General features: G+C 38.6%; 1 non-coding gene across 1 annotated transcript; it reads right to left on the bottom strand.

The window, feature by feature from the left end:
• Positions 1-19,218: 19,218 nt before the first annotated feature.
• LOC112086275 lies at positions 19,219-19,325 on the bottom strand. Its single transcript, XR_002899397.1, has one exon. It is a non-coding gene; the product is annotated as a small nucleolar RNA R71 (small nucleolar RNA).
• Positions 19,326-19,596: the final 271 nt, after the last annotated feature.

Genomic DNA, 19,596 nt, shown 5'->3' with positions numbered 1-19,596 from the left:
ATTATAAATAATAATCAATCAATCCATATATCTGAAAAAAATCTAGTTCAATTTCTGCAATATTTTTTATTTTATTTTTATAATTAATTAGTATTATTTTCGAAAACCAATTGAAATATTTTTATAAAAAAACTGAAATATGTTTTCAAAATTTAAATTATATTTTTATGGGCTGGCCGAAAAAATATTTTAGTAAATTGCGAAATCGATTAAGTAGACGGTTTGTCGACTTTAAAATCCTATATAAAATCATTATTAACACATATTATAATATTCATTAACTAAAAATTATTACTTGATCTCTAATAAAATATTCACAAATAAATTCTTATTTTATGTATATATGTATTTAGATTCTAATCCATATTAGTATGTATATAAGTATATATTAATATCATATCACTTTAACATTTAAAAACTACTAATAATTAAACCGCAAAACAAAACTAGCTCAATGTTCTATTCAATGATATATACAAATAAACATCAATTGTGTGATAGTTATATATGTATTGTTATCTAATTACCACCAATTGTTTATTTATATTTCTTGTTAAATGATTTTTCTCACCAATTTTAATTTAACTAAAAAATTGAAATTAATTAAAAGAATATAAAAAAGAGATATTTACACCCAAAGACACTTTTTACAACTCATATTACAGCAAAAGGTACTTCTTGCTATTAGGTGACTTTTCTTTGTTTTCAAATTTTTTTGGATTTTTTTGCCCCTTAATAAAACGAACACCCTAAAAGTAAACCAAATTTGCCTTCTGTGTTCACGATAACGGTGGATGCAAACGAGTGGATACCCGATTAAACCCAAATTTTTAAAAATATTAAATTTTCCCCCATCTGTTTTGTTTTGTATTTTTCAATATTGTGAAAGATTGAAAATAATTTTTTTTTTAGAATGAATCATAATTTTATTTTCTCATTATTTTAAGATCCATTATACTATAGTTTATTTTATCAAACAAGAAATTTTTCAAAAAGCATTTATAAAAAATTCAAAAAAACACAAGTGTAGTTAGATATCCATTTACAAAATAAGATATGGATGATACATGATGGACATAAAACATGGACATGATAGCGTGGATTAGTTTTAATTGATATATTCGACGTGGATATACATTTTACATTGTCTACAATATGGACATGATTGCGTGGATATGTTTTCATTGATATATTCGACATGGATATATATTTTACAACGTCTATAATCTATTCACATGATGCATGATGGACATATAACATGGACATGATTGCGTGGATATGATTTCATTCATATATTCGACGTGGATATACATTTTACATTGTCAAGAACATGGACATGATAATGTGGATATATTATAGACAATGTAAAATGCATATTCATGTCAAATATATGAATGAAAACATATCCACGCAATCGTGTCCATGTTATATGTCCATCATGCATCATCCACATCATATATTTTCAATGAAAACATATCCACGCAATCGTGTCCAGATTTGTTTTTTTTTTTTAATTTTTTATAAAGGTTATTTGAAAATTTTCTTGTTTGATAAATGAAGTATAGCATAATGGGTCTTAAAACAATGACAAAATAAACTTAGAATTTATTTTAACAAACAAAATTATTTTATATATTTCACAATACAGAAAAATACAAAACAAAATAGAAGGGGAAAAAAAAATTATTGTTTTTAAAATCTGGGTTTAAACCAGTATCCACGAACTTGTATCCACCATTATCGTGAACACGAGGGGCATTTTTGTATTATTTTGATGTGAAATTTAAAAAAAAGAAAAAAGTCCCCTAATAGTCAGAAGTGCCTTTTTTGTAACAAGAAGTGGAAAAAGTGCCTTTGAGTGTAAATCACTCTATAAAAAAACATAACTCCACACATGTGTGGTTTGATTCCTAGTACTTTATTAATAGAATAGTTACAATCAATGCCACTGATATTAATTTGGTTAGAGAATCAAATATATCTTATTAAACTAACCATTCAAAGTAAATATTCAAAATATATATATATATATATATATATTTCTTTCTTTAATTAGACAAACAAAAAATTAATAAATAATTTCAATATATTTTTATTAGCCAATCAAATAGAATAAAAAGAATTGAGATTTAATTATATTATATTAATTATTTTTTACAGTTAAACTTCTACTGTTTTTTAAACTCATATGTAAATATATGGTTCCAACAAAAACATAAATTAATAATTATTTAGATTGATATATATATATCTAAGATAGTATATAGTAAAATATGGTTAATATATTGTTTATTATTACTTAAAGTTAAAATTTCATTGAAATTCATCTCTTTATTAACTTACATCAACAGTTTTAATGATTTTTCTATTTGCGTCCAAAATTTATGAAAATTTTTAGATGATTGTTTTTTTATACGTAAATGTTTTCAAATGTATTGTGTTAATATTTTCATTTTCATCATCAACATTAACGACAGTAGTTATAATTTCTTATAATTTTTGTACTATTAATTATGTATTTTTTTTACATGGATAATCATGTCTACAGTTAACAGCTATTCTATTGTGATTGTGGATGCGATTTTTTAGTTTTTTTTGTTGACAGTGTAAGCACCTAAAACATTTATAGCCCAAAACGATGCAATTATTAAAATTAATAATCATAATTTTAAGTTTTTGTATGCAATTTTACAAGTATTGTTAAGTTTTCTAAATATATCATCATTTGAAATAAATTGAAGAAGAATATGAACAAAAATAAATTTTCTCCTCTATAAATTAATAATTTATTAATTTATACTTAAACTATTATCAATTAATAAACTATCAAAATCCCGATATTTATTAATTTATATAGGTTTTACTGTATATTCAATTCTTATTCAATTATATAATATAAAGTATTTTTAAATTATTATATTTCTTTTATTCTCTTTGTTTACTTCTTTCTGAATTAATCACCGCATCAAACATATATAATAAATTTATATTTTTATACATATGCGATAATTTGAATTTTGAAAAACAAAATAAAATAAATCACTTAAATTTTATTTAATAATCAAGTTTTCAATTAACCTATTAACTACACAATTACATTCATATTAAAAAAACAACATGAAAATAAATAGTAAAATCTTATAATCATATTATATATTTGTGATTGCAATACTAATACAAAATCATATTATTACTGATCATAATACTATTAAAATACATATAAATCAATAAAATTATTTATATTATAAATAAATTGAATAATGTATAGTCAAATATTTTATAGATACTTCACGAAGCGCATGACACGAAAACGTTTTGTTTATAATTGAAAAATATTTAACTAAAACTATGCATTCAATATTTCAATCGAATATTTTCTGATTTTTATACTTTCGAAAACAATTCATTGTAGATTAACCATTTAAAAAAAATTCAAGGAAAAAAAGTCCTATTTTTTGCAAAAATATCAGTTACAATTTTTTCAAATATAATGCAGATGGAATTTGGTTGTTACCTAATATTGATAGTAAGTTTTTACCCTACTAAGGTCAATTAATGATAACTAAGATTTTTCAGGTCTTAGATGGGTTATCAATCCCCTTGTCAAAGTAGTATAAGGGGTGTCAATCCATATGTGTGGTAGTTAGGCACTAGTTTATGTGATAAGTTCTTAAGTCAAGTGATCAAAGACAGGTTTTTGATAACAAGTAACAAATGAAATCATAAACAAGAAACAAACAAGCAATGATAAGGAAGTAATTAACGCAAGCTCAACAAGATGATGGTGATAATAAAGATGATAAAGCTAAACCTCTAGATGTGATCATTGATTAGGGTGCTGTAGATATCAGTTCATGATGCTAAGAACAATAATGCAATGCAAGTTACTCTTTAGTCTAGACTTCAAAAGCAGATTAATTCTTTCCCATGACAATAATCCCTTTGCTAATCACTTAATCAAGTCTAACAACCATTAGATATAATCAAGCAATCAACAAGCATAATGCATCAAGCCTAATAAGTGACCAAACAATCTCTCAACCAAGAAGACTGAATCTTACACAGAAAGACATAGCAAGCAATCACATGATCTCAAAATTAATTAACTTAGAACTCAAATCTAGACTAATCCTCTCATGAAGGCATTAATCTCTACACTAATCCACTTTCAAACCAAATCATCATTTGTGAAATATGAATCAGTGAGCATTAAGAAACAGTTCTAATATGTCATTCATGCATTTAACAAATCATATCCATGATGAAAAAGGCATAAACCCTTAAGTTAGCTCTTTCAGGCATTTCATCAAACACTTTTGGTGCATGAAATGCCTATGATCTAGACCCGAGTGATTCTCAAGGATCTAGCTTTAAGAGCAGCTAACTAAGGAAAGGAAATGAGAATCTAGAACCTAAACATCATAAATCAAGCATCAAAGCACCCTAATCTACACACCTAGAAGCTTAAAAGATGACTACTCACTAATCATGAAGAACTCACCATTTCTTTTGCAAGAGGTGATGTTAATCATGATTAGAAGCAAAGATGAGATGATGCAATGAAAAGAAACAGCCTTAAGATGATTAAATCAGCAAGATATCTCTTAATCAAAAACGTTTTTACACTCAAAAGGAAAGAAAACTAGAGAGAAAACTAAGTAGAAGATGATATGTTTAGGGTTTTTTTCCAAAAAGCTATATATACTAAGTGTTATGTATTGGGTCAGCCCGGAACAAACCGGATCCTGACCCGGCTTTGATGGATAGTGGTGTGGTTTGCCACGGTCAGATGATGCTTGGCCAGACCGTGGCAAACTGATAGTGTCAAAGTTCTTGGACAGATTCTTCATGATCAAGGTTGCCATGGCTTGATTTACATCATGTCTAGTGGCCGTGTCTCTTCTTTTCTGGGTTTGGGTGATGAACTTCTTGGATTGCCACGTTCTTGATCTGGACCGTGTCACGTTGGGCGTGGCAAGGTGTTGATGATTCGGTGATTGCCACGGCCAAACATCAGGCCGTGCTTCAAGACCACGTCAAATCCCGACCATGACATTATGGGCGTGTCAAAGATCGTGGTCAGGTCCAAGGCCGTGCTTCAAGACCATGTCAAATCCCGAGAGTTGTCATATTATGCCACGGCCAAGCTCAGGCCGTGGCATTATCACCGTGTTAAATCATGACACTTAGCACCTTATACACTCTTAGACGTCTGGCTGATATGTATGTCTCTCGCTTTCCTTAACTGTCATCTCACGACTCCAAATCCAATGATTCGACCTGTTCTGGGACCGTGACTCTATCATCTCCAACTTTGATGAAGGGTTCGGGTTCCGATTACGTCGGAAAGGGCTCCGTTCCACCGGTTCTTTGAGGCGCATCGCGTAAGACCTGATCGGGCCGCGAGACATGTGTTCCTTATGATGGCAATATCTCCCAGTTCACTGCTCTAAATCGTCTGATTCCAAGTTTTACGGAAACTAGACTCATTCCTCTTGATTCTTGATGAAGACACCGGAGGTTGAGTCGCATTGCAAGTCCTTCGTCCCATGCGATCAAAGTGAGGGTTTTGTCTGCACCAAACCATCTGTCCGAGTTGATGTACACAGGTGAGGGTTCCTCCATGATCCCAGCTCCAAGTTGCTCCCAAAAGTCTCCAAATGACCTGAGAACACTCCAAAAATGGAGGACACTCTAGGACCTAATGGAATTCCTAACTAAAGACAAAAGCAAAGACAAATATATATAAAACTACCTAAATGTATGCATGAGACTCAATATTTGGACAAAAATGCAATCCTAAACATGAAAAAATATGAGTATATCAACTCCCCCACACTTGTCCTTTGCTTGTCCTCAAGCAAACAAGAACAAATGAGAGAGAGAGAGGTTGAATGCATGGGAGTTCATATTTCTTTAAAAAGAGATCATCATTAAAAGAATTCAAAGCTCATTGTTCAAGTTACCAATTCTAGATTGAATGCAAACTGGTTTACTCATAAAAATTAGCCATACTTGTCACCAGATGAACCAAACTCAAGCACAAACCATCACAAGCATTCCTAACCTCAACCTTTTGACATTCATTTAAAGTTTCAAGTGGATCATGTTCATGCAAATCAAGTGAATTCATTTGGCTTGGGACTGGGTTTTGAGATTAAAATGATCTCAATCAAGTAACTGGTATTCGATGCAAGGGGATCACAAAAAAATTAGTAGACTTTAGTAAAATGCTAAGGGTAAAAAGCAATGGATGCATACAAAGATAGAACTGCATCTACCCCACACTCAAAATGCTTTTCACACTCAACTTTAAACCTCTCAAGATTCTTTCTCTAGTCTACTCACCCCAAATGGCATTTTATCCTTGACACTCAATCAGCTCTCATCAATTTTTCCATTTCATCTCTTAGGGGAATGCTTTCTTTAACAACCACTTAGTGAGTTTCTTTTCTTTAACACACAAGCTCTTCTTTAATTCAGCCTCTTTTTGAATCTTTCCTCTTTTCTTTATGAGACTCTTTTCATTTTAACACATGAGCTCTACATTTCAGCACACACTCACTTTCTTTCATTTAAGCATTCATTCCCCTAACCAATCCGGTTCTTTCCACTTTCATCACTCAGATTTTTTTTCTTTTCAGCTCACACACTCAAAATCAATGCTCTCACTTTCACCTAAACCTAGACTAGCCCTTGATGTTGGACTAGTATCTACATGCAGCACTATCTTTGTCGCTCTAAACCCAACACTTTTTACCAAGTCTACTAGAAACAAGGCCTCACAAATCATGCACACAAGAAGGGTGTTTAGGCTTCAAAGAAAGGTTTGGCTAAAGGCAGGGAACTGTCTCAAGATGAGAGATCAGCTATTTGAGCTGGCAAGAGTGATAACAAGGGATAAGAAAGCTCAAATATGTATGTGGTACCCATGAATTCACAATGACTACTTGCTATTCACAACTAGATTCAGCTAGCACAGAAGTATTGAGACACCAGTTCAAAGCATGGTTCACACTTGATTTCATACCAGTTTTGCAATGCCTTAAGGGACCAAGCTTTTAAAATGATGCTCTCTTCAAGAAAAAATCTATCATTACTCCCATTTGCATATGATGCAACTTATATGAAAATGCAAACTAGACTCAACCTAAAATGTGAATGCAACTACATGAGCATTTTTTTGTGAAAATTTTTCAGATTTTTCCATTTTTTTTTTGTTTTTGTTTTTTTTTATATGGACTTAGATGAATGCAAAATGAGACTCAAAGTGAAAAGGAAAATAAGAGCAGAATAAACATGATTAGTAAACACAAAACCTCTCCCCCACACTTAGATAACACAGTCCCTTGTGTTATAAAAGCATAAGAGAGGACTGAAAGGCAAAAGCAAGAAAGATGCAAAATGAGAAATAAAGAACTAGATGCATATGTACAAGGAGTTTGGAGTGTTACCAGATTTGTTTTTGATGGAAGGGAGTAGTGGAATTGTGAATCTCAGGAGGCTAAACATCACTGGAGGTGTTCTAGTTTTGATGCTGCTCCTTGCACTGATCTGAACGTGCTTGTAGTGAGGGCTGGAGCTCGTTTTTGTGCATTGTTCCTCTTGCCACCCCCTGTTGCCACGGTCTGGAAGCTCCTCTGGACAGCCCGTGGCATTCTTTTGTTCTTCCTCTAACACATTGCCACGGCTTGGATGTGACCGTGGCAAAGAGACCATGGCAAAAGCCGAAGGTTCTGCTGCCTTAAAACATGTTGCCACGCCTTGAATCTACCCGTGGCATTCCTCCCGTGGCAAAAGCCGAATGGTGGTCTATTCAAAATTCAACTTGCCACGGTTCAATTCTGGGCGTGGCAATCTCCCCATGGCAATCACCGAAGGTTGGCATCCAAGAAAAAGCCTCATGCCACGCCTGGGTCAAGCAGTGATTCATGGGCGTGGCAAACTGTGAACTTAGCCACATTTTGCATTTCCTTGCATCTTGTCCACCATTCCTTGAGGCCAAAGAACACCAGGTCATCTGTAACCTGAACACACTTCACAAGACACATCAAAACATCCTAAAAACACCAAAAGAAAGCATTAAAAAGAATATTTACAAAGGATAAGCTTGGGGTGTCTCCCAAGAGCACTTTGTTTTAAGTCACTAAGTTTGACTTTGAAAAACCTGTTTTTTAGCTGGGGTGAGGTTGAGCACTGATGCTTTTCAGCACTTCAATGGTCCTGAGCAAGAAAGCTGAGTTGGTTTGCTGCCTTTGGGAACCATTAGACCCTTGTCCTTGAGATCCCATCTTGAGACCTTTGTCCACCAGCTCTTGAATACCATCTGGGTCTTTATCAAAGATGGACTTTGTGAGACAAGCCCTCACTTCAGCAAACAGACCTGGTTTCCCATTGCAATCCAGCTTATACTTCAGAGAACCATCATCATCAACCCAAGGAGTGAGATCAAAGTCTTGAGAAGAAAGATCAGGTTTAATACTCTTGTCTTCTGATGCTGAGCCATCACTTTTGGTGTTAATCATCCTTAGATCATTAAATGTAGGAGACCATGAGAGCAAGATGTCTTCTTCTCTGATCAATGGCTGTTCAGTCTCATCCTTGTAAACAGAGTTGGTGTGAGGTTCTTTTTCTATTTCCACATCTGAGAGAGATTGGGATCCACCCAGAATTCCAGCACTGCCCACATATTTCATCTCAAATACCATAGGCGGTTCTATCTCTTGGACAACTGATCCACAGAACTCAGCTAAAGGAGGTGTAACAGGGTAAAAGACATCCTTATCCACTTTTGAAAGAACCACTCTTTGAGTATCAAAGTCAATCATAGCACCAGTGGTGTTTAGAAATGAAGTTCCAAGCAATAGGGGGAGCTCTTTGGTCTTCTTCATCTTCATGATGACAAAATCAGTGGGAATTATGCATTCACCAACCTGTAGTAGATAGTTTTCCAGAAACCCATATGGTTTCTTGGAGTAGGAATCTCCAAAGGTGATAGAAGAAGGGTAGGACGTTATAGACTTGACCTTTAGCTTCTCCATCATGTCCTTAGACATTATGCTAACACTTGACTCTGAGTCACACAAAGCATTCTCCACTTTAAAGTTGCCAAGAGTGCAAGAGATGGTGAACTTCCCTAGCTTTGGGAGGGAGGTGGGCTTCATCTGAGTTGATTCAGAAGTGGAGGCACTATCTGTTGGCATTGCTTGATCAGTTGGAAGCTCCTTTGTTTCAAGAGACTCTGAATCATTCCTTTTCTGAACAGAAAAAACTGAACCGGCTGCCCCCACACTTTTGCTCTCAATGTCCTCATTGAGTTCATGTAAGAAGCCCATGAAATCATCTATAATGGTGTCTTCATCCTCATGAGTTTGTGCAGTCTCACTAGAAACTTGACCATAAAGGAGATCTTCAATCTCTTGCACAGCAGCTGAGTGGTCATCATTGGAGTAGATGGCATTGCAATAATCCTTTGGGTTTTGAACAGCTTTACCAAGAAGAGAGACTTGTGGTTCAGAAGTGCAGATGCCCTTGTTCTTTTTAATAGCCTTTAGTTCAGCGCCCAATGTCTCCAGGTCAGATACCATCTTTTGTTGTCCTAGTAAGAGCTGTTGGAGAACAACATTGAAATCAGGACTTTGTTGAACAGGTGGTGGGGAAAACCAGGAGGTGGTGGCCTTTGTTGTTGGAAGCTGAGTTGGTTATTGAAGTTGTTCCCTTGTGGCTGAGCTGTTGGCTGCTGAAAAGCTTGTTGACCTTGGAAGTCACCTTGGAACTTGATATGATCGTGACGAGCTCAGAGGAGGAGGAACCAGAGGTAGCTGGCAGGATCACTCGTTCCAGAGCTAGAGAGATGGCTAAGGAGGCTCACGCACTCATTGCCACAGAGGACAGCGATCACCAGGAGGCTGGAGCTCACATCTTCAACATCTCTATCTTGAAGAATGAAGAACCCAGTAACAATGACTAGGTAACTTAGGTGATGATTCTGTACTCTTTTCCTTGGTGAAGATTTTGGAAGGCAAGGAGGTTCTTCTCCAAGGTTTTTAACGAGGCAGAAATCATTGCTACGTCGAGTTACTTAGAAGTTGTTACTAATGGGTAATAATGTGCAAAGTCACAATGACTTGTGCACTTAGTATTTTGGCGCACCACTTAGGAATTTAGGGACGCCTCGCTGTTTTATTTTTTTAAATCAAACTTCTTGTTGTTTTTATTTCAGACTTCATGTAGTTTGTTTCTTAGGGCTGCGATTTCTCTCTAAGTCTATTTAAGAGAGAAAATCGCCTATGTCATATTCAGTGAAGAATTTTGATCAAACTTTTAACGTGTTCTTCTCTCTTTGATTTCTGAGAACAAAAACTCTGAAATTCGAATCTCTTAAAACTAATATGTTTACAAGAGATTCTTCTATCCTTCATCATCATCAATTCGATTATCACACTACCACCACACTATCAATCGATCTTCGCACCATCACAAATCATTGATCCGACCGCTGCAACCACCTTCACCATCCCATCGAGTCACGCAACCAGCCACCATCACCACTCCATCGCATCATCGCTGCATCCCATCCACCACATCGCCACATCTATTGCCTCTTGCTTCAGAGTTGATCACCTAGGATCGTATCACGTGGTATCAGAGCCAACTCTGAACCAAAGGCTGAGCGAACTCTAACCCTAATCTCTGTGCTTTGAAATTTTCGATTCTAAACCTAGATTAGCTGGTGTCGATCTCTGCTTTCATCGTTTGAATTCTTGATTAGGTCGATTCTTATTGTTTCGTGTCTAGGGTTTGTTTCGTTATCGTTTTCGTTAGGTTTGTTAAGAGTTATCGAATCGTATCATTCGTTTTGTTTTGATATTTGTTAGGTCGTGTTCGTTTTAGTTTGTTTCGCTGCATCACTTCTATATCGTCGTTAGGTTGCATCGATCTGGTCTTTGCTGCTTATCCATTGTTGTGTGGTGTCTGAAATTTGGTAGTTTTAGTTTCATTGTTTCGTATCGTGTCTAGGGTTTTGATAGTCTTTGTGTTTCGCATTCGTTAGGAGTCTTCGAGTTGTCGTTTGCGTTTAGGCCTAAAATCTTTGTATTTTTCGGCTGTTTCGTTTAGATTTGATAAGAGAGTCTTGTATTTTCGTTAGTTAAATTTAAAAAAAAAAAAAAAAAAAATTTCGTTAAATTTCATTAGTTTCGTTAAGTTTGTTTTTAGATTTCGTGGGGATCGTTTAATTTTTTTTTATGATGAGTTTAGTTTTGCTGTTTTTGTGATTTCTTCTAGAACAAGTTACTGCGAGTTTTTTTTTAAATTTTTCAGGTACCATGGAGCTTTCGGCTGAGACGATGGAAGCTCTGAACCGAGCAATGTCTCAACAAATTAAAGAAGCGAATCACGCCATAGCAACTCAGCTCACACAACAAATCGAACAACTCAATGACAAGTTCGAGACGAAGATGAATGATCTGCTCAAAGATCTCAGTGCAAGTGGAGAAGAGTCGTCTCAAACTCCAACTCCTTCGGAAGCAATGCGCTTAGCAAAGGGTAAAGGGCACATAGGATCTTCCCGGAAACTTCCACGCCACCCAACACCTTCCGAAGCCAGGACTAAAGCTAAGTCCAGTCGAAGCCAGATTGGGGGCAGAGAGACTACGTTTAATCCGAGGAGGAATCCTACTGGTGCAGAACGAGATGGCCCAAGGGTAGATCGTCAGCACCGCCGAGAGGAATATATTGCTGGGCATCGAGTTACCCTGGAATCCGATCCAGAATACTGTGAGGAGGACGAAGCTTCTGATCATAGCAGAGAAACTGTGAGACGAGATCGAGGCCGAGGACATGGTCGAGATTATGATCCTCTACGTCAGCAGCTGCGTCATATCAAAATCCAGTATCCTCCTTTCCATGGAACCAATGATCCCGAAGCTTATCTAGATTGCGAAAGGAAGATGGAGTCTAATTTTCTGGTCCAAGGAACTTATGAGCTCAACAAGGTGAAGATTGCAGTTTCAGAATTTCATGGGTATGCGCTTCTATGGTGGGAGCAGTTGGGAGTCACCAGAAATCGCCTGAGGGAACTTCTGATTACTACTTGGGATCAGCTTGTTATACAGATGAGGAAGCGGTTCGTTCCAGCCCATCATCAGCGCGAGATACTCAACAAACTTAGGCGCCTCGTCCAAGGTACGAAGTCTGTTCGAGAGTATTATCAGGAATTGGAAACTTTGCTCATTCGTGCAGATTTACGAGAAGGCGAAGAGATGGTAATGTCGAGATTTCTTGGAGGACTTAACCGAGAAATTCAAGACAAGGTGGAACTTCAGGATTTCACAGATATACAAGAGATGGTGCATAAGGCTGAATTGGTGGAATCTCAAGTCAAGAGGCGAAATTTCAAGTCCACATTTACGCCTAGTGTGCCGAAGCCTAAGGAGATCAGCAAGCCAGCTTACTCCAGAGACATCAAACCACCCTCCACTGGACTTAAAGAAGAAGCTAAAGCTGAGTTCAAACCAAGAAGTGGTACTTCTATCAGCAATGTGAGGTGTTTCAAATGTCAAGGAATGGGACATTACTCTCGAGATTGCCCAAACAAGAAGGTTTTCTTGTTACAAGAGGGAGGAGAGATAGTTCCTCAAGAGGATTCAGAGGCCGAATATGAAATAGAGGAAGAGGAAGAAGCTTCTGCCGTGGGCGAGATGCTGGTTGCCAGAAGGACTTTGAGTGTTTAGAGTCAACCTGAAGAGACTTGTCAGCGAGAGAACCTGTTTCATACGAGATGCTTCATTCAAGGAAAAGTTTGTAGCCTGATCATAGATGGAGGAAGTTGTACTAATGCTGCAAGCGAAGAGATGGTTAAGAAGCTCCAGCTCAAGACTATTCCTCATCCAAGGCCGTATAAGCTTCAGTGGTTGAATGACAGTGGAGCCTTGACCGTATCTCAGCAAGTGATGGTTTCTCTATCTATTGGGAAGTATGAAGATGAGATTCTATGTGATGTTATTCCCATGGGTTCGAGTCATGTGTTGCTAGGCAGACCGTGGCAATCAGATCGTAGGGTGATACACGACGGTTATACCAACAAGCACTCATTCGAATTCAAAGGTCGCAAAATTACCCTCCTACCTCTCACGCCTACCGAGATTTACCAGGATCAGATCCAGATGAAGCTCAAGGAGAAGGAGAAAGTCGCCAACAGCCTCTACATAAACCACAGTGAATTTTCTAAACTCTTTGATCCTGAAATGACTACTTTTATGTTTGTGTACAAGGAATCCCTTGTTAGTACTAACCCTTCACAGGAGCTTCCTAGTGCTATGTTTGAGATTTTGCAGGAATACAAGGACGTTTTTCCAGTAGAAATTCCACCAGGGCTACCTCCAATTCGCGGGATAGAGCATCAGATTGACTTGGTACCAGGGTCAGCCTTACCTAACAGGCCAGCATACCGAACCAATCCTGTAGAGACTAAGGAGTTGCAGAAGCAAGTGGAAGAGCTGATGAGCAAGGGACATATCCGAGAAAGCTTGAGTCCATGTGCGGTTCCAGTTCTGTTGGTGCCAAAGAAAGATGGTTCCTGGAGGATGTGTGTAGACTGCCGAGCTATCAACAACATCACTGTGAAGTATAGGCATCCGATTCCAAGACTAGACGATATGCTGGATGAGCTCTGTGGATCGACAATCTTCTCTAAGATAGACTTGAAGAGTGGGTATCATCAGATCAGAATGAAGGAAGGGGATGAATGGAAGACGGCGTTCAAGACAAAGCAAGGACTCTACGAGTGGCTAGTTATGCCGTTTGGTCTCACCAATGCTCCCAGCACCTTCATGAGACTAATGAACCATGCCCTGAGACCATTCATTGGCGTGTTCGTAGTTGTTTATTTCGACGACATCCTCATCTACAGTAAAGGTTTGGAAGAGCATCTAGACCACATCAGATCGGTTCTTGATGTTCTTCGCTCTCAATCTCTCTTTGCTAATTTATCTAAATGTTCATTCTGCACTAACGAAATTGTTTTCTTAGGCTTTGTAGTAAGTGCAGGAGGAGTTAAAGTAGATGAAGAGAAGATAAAAGCTATCAAGGAGTGGCCAACCCCCAAGAATATTGGAGAAGTCCGAAGTTTCCATGGTTTAGCAGGATTCTACAGGCGTTTTGTTCGTGATTTCAGCACCATAGCCGCGCCCTTAACCGAAGTAATCAAGAAAGACGTGGGGTTCAAGTGGGGAGCGGCGCAAGAACAGGCTTTTACAGCCCTTAAAGAGAAGCTTATCAATTCGCCCTTACTAGTACTTCCTGATTTTACTAAGACTTTTGAGATTGAATGCGATGCTTCTGGTGTAGGTATTGGAGCAGTTCTTATGCAGGATAAGAAGCCCGTCGCTTACTTCAGCAAGAAGTTAGGAGGATCAACGCTGAATTATCCCACATATGACAAGGAGTTATACGCATTGGTTCGAGCTCTCCAGACGTGGCAGCATTACTTATGGCCTAAGGAATTCGTCATTCATACCGATCACGAGTCTCTAAAGCACCTCAAGGGTCAGCAGAAGCTTAACAAAAGACATGGGCGATGGATGGAGTTCATTGAGACATTCCCCTACATTGTTAAGTACAAAAAAGGTAAAGATAATGTGGTCGCAGACGCATTATCCCGGAGGTACACTCTTATTTTGACTTTAACATCAAAGTTGATTGGATTTGAACACATTATAGATCTTTATGAATCTGATACTGACTTTTCTGAGAGCTATGCCAAATGTCATAAGTTTGCCTGTGAGAAATTTTATAGACAGGATGGATACTTGTTCTTCAGTAACCGATTGTGCATACCACGAGGATCTATTCGAGAGTTACTGGTACGAGAAGCTCATGGAGGTGGATTAGCTGGACATTTCGGTGTCACAAAGACACTTCTTGGGCTACAAGAGCACTTCTACTGGCCGAACATGAAGAAGGACGTTGAGAAAATCTGCTCTAGATGTGTCGTATGTAAGATGGCTAAGAGTAAAGTTCAACCTCACGGTTTGTATACTCCTTTGCCTATTCCTTCTCAACCTTGGACTAATATCTCTATGGATTTTGTAGTTGGCTTACCTCGCACCAGAAATGGTAGAGATTCTATTTTTGTAGTTGTTGACAGGTTTAGCAAGATGGCTCACTTCATCGCTAGCCACAAGACAGATGATGCTGTGAATGTAGCTAACTTGTTTTTCAGGGAAGTAGTACGACTGCATGGAATGCCACAGGTTATCGTTTCAGATCGAGACACGAAGTTCTTAGGACACTTTTGGGGAATGCTTTGGGCTAAGCTGGGAACAAAGCTCTCATTCTCAACTACGTGTCATCCTCAGACCGATGGACAGACCGAGGTGGTGAATAGAACGTTGTCTACACTTCTAAGGACTTTGGTGAAAAGTAACCTCAAGACATGGGAAGAGTGCCTGCCTCATGTCGAGTTTGCTTACAATCACGCTAAGCATTCTGCTACTCTCTTTTCTCCTTTTGAAATTGTATATGGGTTTAATCCACAATCACCTCTAGACTTGATCCCTTTGCCTTTAAGTGGAAAATGCAGCTTGAATGGCAAGGAGAAAGCTGAACAGGTCCGAAGAATACATGCTAAGGCTAAGGAGAACATCGAGAAGAAAACAAAGCCGTATGAGAAGCATGCCAACAAATGACGAAAGAAGCTGATTTTCGAAGAAGGAGATCTGGTGTGGATCCATCTGAGGAAGGAGCGATTTCCAGCTGAGCGAAAGAACAAACTAATGCCCAGAGTTGATGGACCATTCGCAGTCATCAAAAGAATCAACAACAACGCCTATCAGATTGATCTTCAAGGTAAGTATGATGTTTCTGATACGTTCAATATTTCTGACTTGCTTCCTTTTGTTGCAGATTCAGATTTGAGGGCAAATCCTTTTCAAGAGGGAGAGGATGATTGATACGTTCATAATTTGCACCATTTAGGTTGCATAAATCATTCCAAATCATGTTTTATTTCATGCATTTTAGGTCCTTAGGGTTTGTTTTAGAACTTAGGAGATGCATTAGGTCCCAATGAGTCTTTGCATGTTTTGAGTGTCTATCAGGTGAATATGGAGCTGAAAAGACGAATCCAGGAGGTGGAATGGTGAGCAAAGCTTGAAAAAGTGGAAAACTTGGGTCTATGGAGGTTATCGGCCATTCTCGCTGGCCAGGAAGGTTTTGTCGACCATTTTCACGTACCACGGGTGGACTTTGTCGACCAAAACACTTACCGCGAGTGAAGTGTATCGGCCAAAATCTCCGGGTGCAAACATGTCTCAGAAATCGCCTGTCCGGGGAACTTTCCGATCCGATTCAGATGGCGGGTGCTTCATAGAAGTTGGAGAGCATTGGATCACGGTCTCATAGCAAGTGGAATCGTGGAATTCGGACGCGTGAGCAGAGAGTTAAGCTCGTCGGAAGGAGCCCCTATCTCGCAGGTATTCCGGACCGAGCAGATCAGTTCTGAAGGATGCGAAGGACGGTGCACTTCCAGGCCGATTAGTTTCCGGGTCCTTCATGAGAATCAGAGACATTTGAGTCTTCTTTCCAGAACGTCCAAGAGCGTTCAATTCGGATCTATGAGCACAAAGATATGGTCTCCGGAATGGACACATCTCTAGACGCCTCTCTCTGGTCGTGTACATGCACTGCAAAGATGTGCCCTCCAGGAAGCCTTACACTTCCCAAGCACCGAAGCTTCCTTCACCAAAGTTGGAGATAAATGAGTCCTCTGTCTTCTGAAACCGAAATCATTCAATTCGGACAAGTCTCATAGGAGTTACACTCTCCGGAATGCGAAGTGGTCTAAGCTGCTCTGGATGCTGCGAGATGGTCTTGCGACTTGGTTAACCCGCAGGCCTGAAGATGAACGCCTGAATGCTGATGCTGCGAGTTGATATGTGCGGGTGAACTATCACTGGAAGAGGTCTGAAGCTCAAGAGCAAGAGAAATGCTAAGTCCACAATCGTGCGACTTAGGCATGCGAGTTAGCCGCGCCTGGAACTATGCCGCACGATCACTCGCAAATCACTCCGACTTGAGCCTGCGACCTAGGTGCAATAGAGACCAACCCGCACAGTTTGTACATTCCCCAGAAACCGCCTTAGCCCTGCGAGTTGGAGAGGAAGGAGACCAAGCCGCAGCAACACTCGCAAAACACTCCTACTTAGGCGTGCGGCTAAGACAAGGCGATTCAGGCTTCACAAGACAAGTCTTCATCTACTGCGACTTAGGTGTGCGACCTGGGACATACTGGACCGACCCGCAGTAATTCCCACTTTATCCATTAAAGCCGGGTCAGGACCCGGTTTGTTCCGGGCTGACCCGGTTCGTTTTTAAGGAAGTATAAATACTTTTTAGGGTTTTTTGGGAGAGGATTAAGTTTTATTCCTTTTGTCTCTTGCCTCTTTTGTGAAAGACTCCATTAAGAAGAGAAATATCTATATTTGAGTGTTGAATGAAGAGAGTTTAAAGAGATCTGGGTGTTTAAAGCTGTTTTCTTTTGAATCTATCATCTCCATCTCCATTTCTCATCATTAATCATGCTAATCTTCTCAACTTGCAAAGGTTTAAGAGAGATTAGTATGATTAGTGAGTAGTCACCCTAATGAGGTTCTAGATGTGTAGGTTAGGGTGCTAAAGTGTTAGATTAGGAGTGCTTAGGGCTAGATTCATTGATTCATCTCTCTAAACAGCTGTTCTCTATGCTAGATCCTTGATAATCACTTGAGATCTAGATTCTGGGAATTTCATGCACCAAAAGTGTTTGATGAAATTCCTGAAAGAGCTGTATTAGAGGTTTAAGCATTTTTCTGCATGATGATGTATTGTTATTTGCTTGAATGATCATTAAGAGCTGTTTGTTAATGCATATTGATTCATGTTTCACAAATGGGAATTTGGTTTGAAAATGGATTAGTATAGGGGTTAATACCTTCATGAGAGGATTAACCTAGATTTGAGTTCTTAATCATTTGAATCATGTCTCATCATTGTCATTAGCATTTCTAGTTTAGCACCAAAGCACCCTAACCAACTATCATGTCTAGAATCTCATGCCTCCATCATATCATATTCACATCATTTGTCATTGCTTAGTTCTTGATTAGTCATTGTCATTAGTCTTTAAACCTGTTTAAGTTTGTTAGTTGTCATTAGTTAACCAAAACCCACTCTTGTTTGCTTGAATTAAGAACTTGATCATATAGCTTAGTGTCTATCACCACATTCTTGGATTGATTAACCTCTTTGTGCTACTTTGACAAGGGGATTGATAGCCCTGAGACCTTAAAAAGTCTTGTCTATCAATTGGCGCCGTTGCCAAATTGTGGTTTGATTAGCATTAAGCTCTGATCTGTTCTTGAGATCAAGTGCTTACTTTCTTGTTTTTACTGATTCCTTTCAAGTTCTGTTTGTGATTTCAGGTGTATGAACACCAGGTCTAGATCAAGAAGCTGTGGTCCTCCTTTTCCTCTAAACGACAACATCAACCTTTTGGTACCAAGGAGGAGAAGAGACAGACGTGGTAGACAAATTGATCAGACCGAGATGGCAGAACAAGGAGATCACGTGGTAGATATAGAACAACCAGTTCAGGAGCAACAGGCTCAAGGTTATGGAGCTGGTATTGGAGTTGGTCAAGGGCTTCACCAGGGTAATGTTCAGCAGGAACAGGCGCACCACCAACAAGCTTATGTCCACCAGGGACAAGCTCAAGCTCATCAACAGAGGCATCAGGCCAATGTTCAGCAAAGACACCAAGTGCACCACCTACCCCACCCTTTCCACCCACCACAACGAAGATATGAGCAACCCCAAGTCTATGTTGGAGAGAATGACAGGGCCAATGCTCATCAGTATGGAGCTGGTATTCAGGCACCTCCTGTGCAAAACAACAACTTTGAAGTGAAGGCATCTTTGCTGAATATGGTCCAGAACTCAAAGTTCCATGGGTTAGCAATGGAAGACCCCTTGGAACACTTGGACCAGTTTGATAAGGTGTGTGATCTGACCAAGATAAATGGAGTTTCAGAAGACAGCTTTAAGCTAAGACTATTCCCATTCAGTCTTGGTGATAAAGCTCATCAATGGGAGAAGAATCTTCCAAGAGGCTCCATTCAAACCTGGGAGCAATGCAAGCAAGCCTTCTTATCTAAGTTCTTCTCCACCTCAAGAACTGCAAAACTGAGGAACCAAATCTCTAGCTTCACTCAGCACAGCAATGAAAGTTTTGGTGAAGCATATGAGAGATTCAGGAGCTACACAAACCAATGCCCACACCATGGGTTTAGTGAAGCTTCTCTTCTCAGCACACTTTATAGGGGAGCTCTTCCCAAGATTAGAAACCAGCTGGATACTGCTTCCAATGGGAACTTTCTAGGTAAAGAGATACATGCTGCTTTAGAGCTAGTGGAGAACTTAGCATTGAGCAATGATACTTATGGTGAAGACTATGACAGATCAAATAGGTCTGAAGGTTCAAGCTCAGAACAGAGGCTCACCAGAGAAGTTAAGGAGTTGAGGAGTGAATTAGACAAGCTGAAATTCACCACTCAGAAG

Source organism: Eutrema salsugineum, unplaced genomic scaffold (genome assembly GCF_000478725.1).
Source record: "Eutrema salsugineum unplaced genomic scaffold, Eutsalg1_0 scaffold_21, whole genome shotgun sequence".
NCBI classification, from domain to species: domain Eukaryota; kingdom Viridiplantae; phylum Streptophyta; class Magnoliopsida; order Brassicales; family Brassicaceae; genus Eutrema; species Eutrema salsugineum.
The sequence above is the reverse complement of the archived record's forward strand: the minus strand, read 5'-3'. Positions and strand labels throughout refer to the sequence as shown.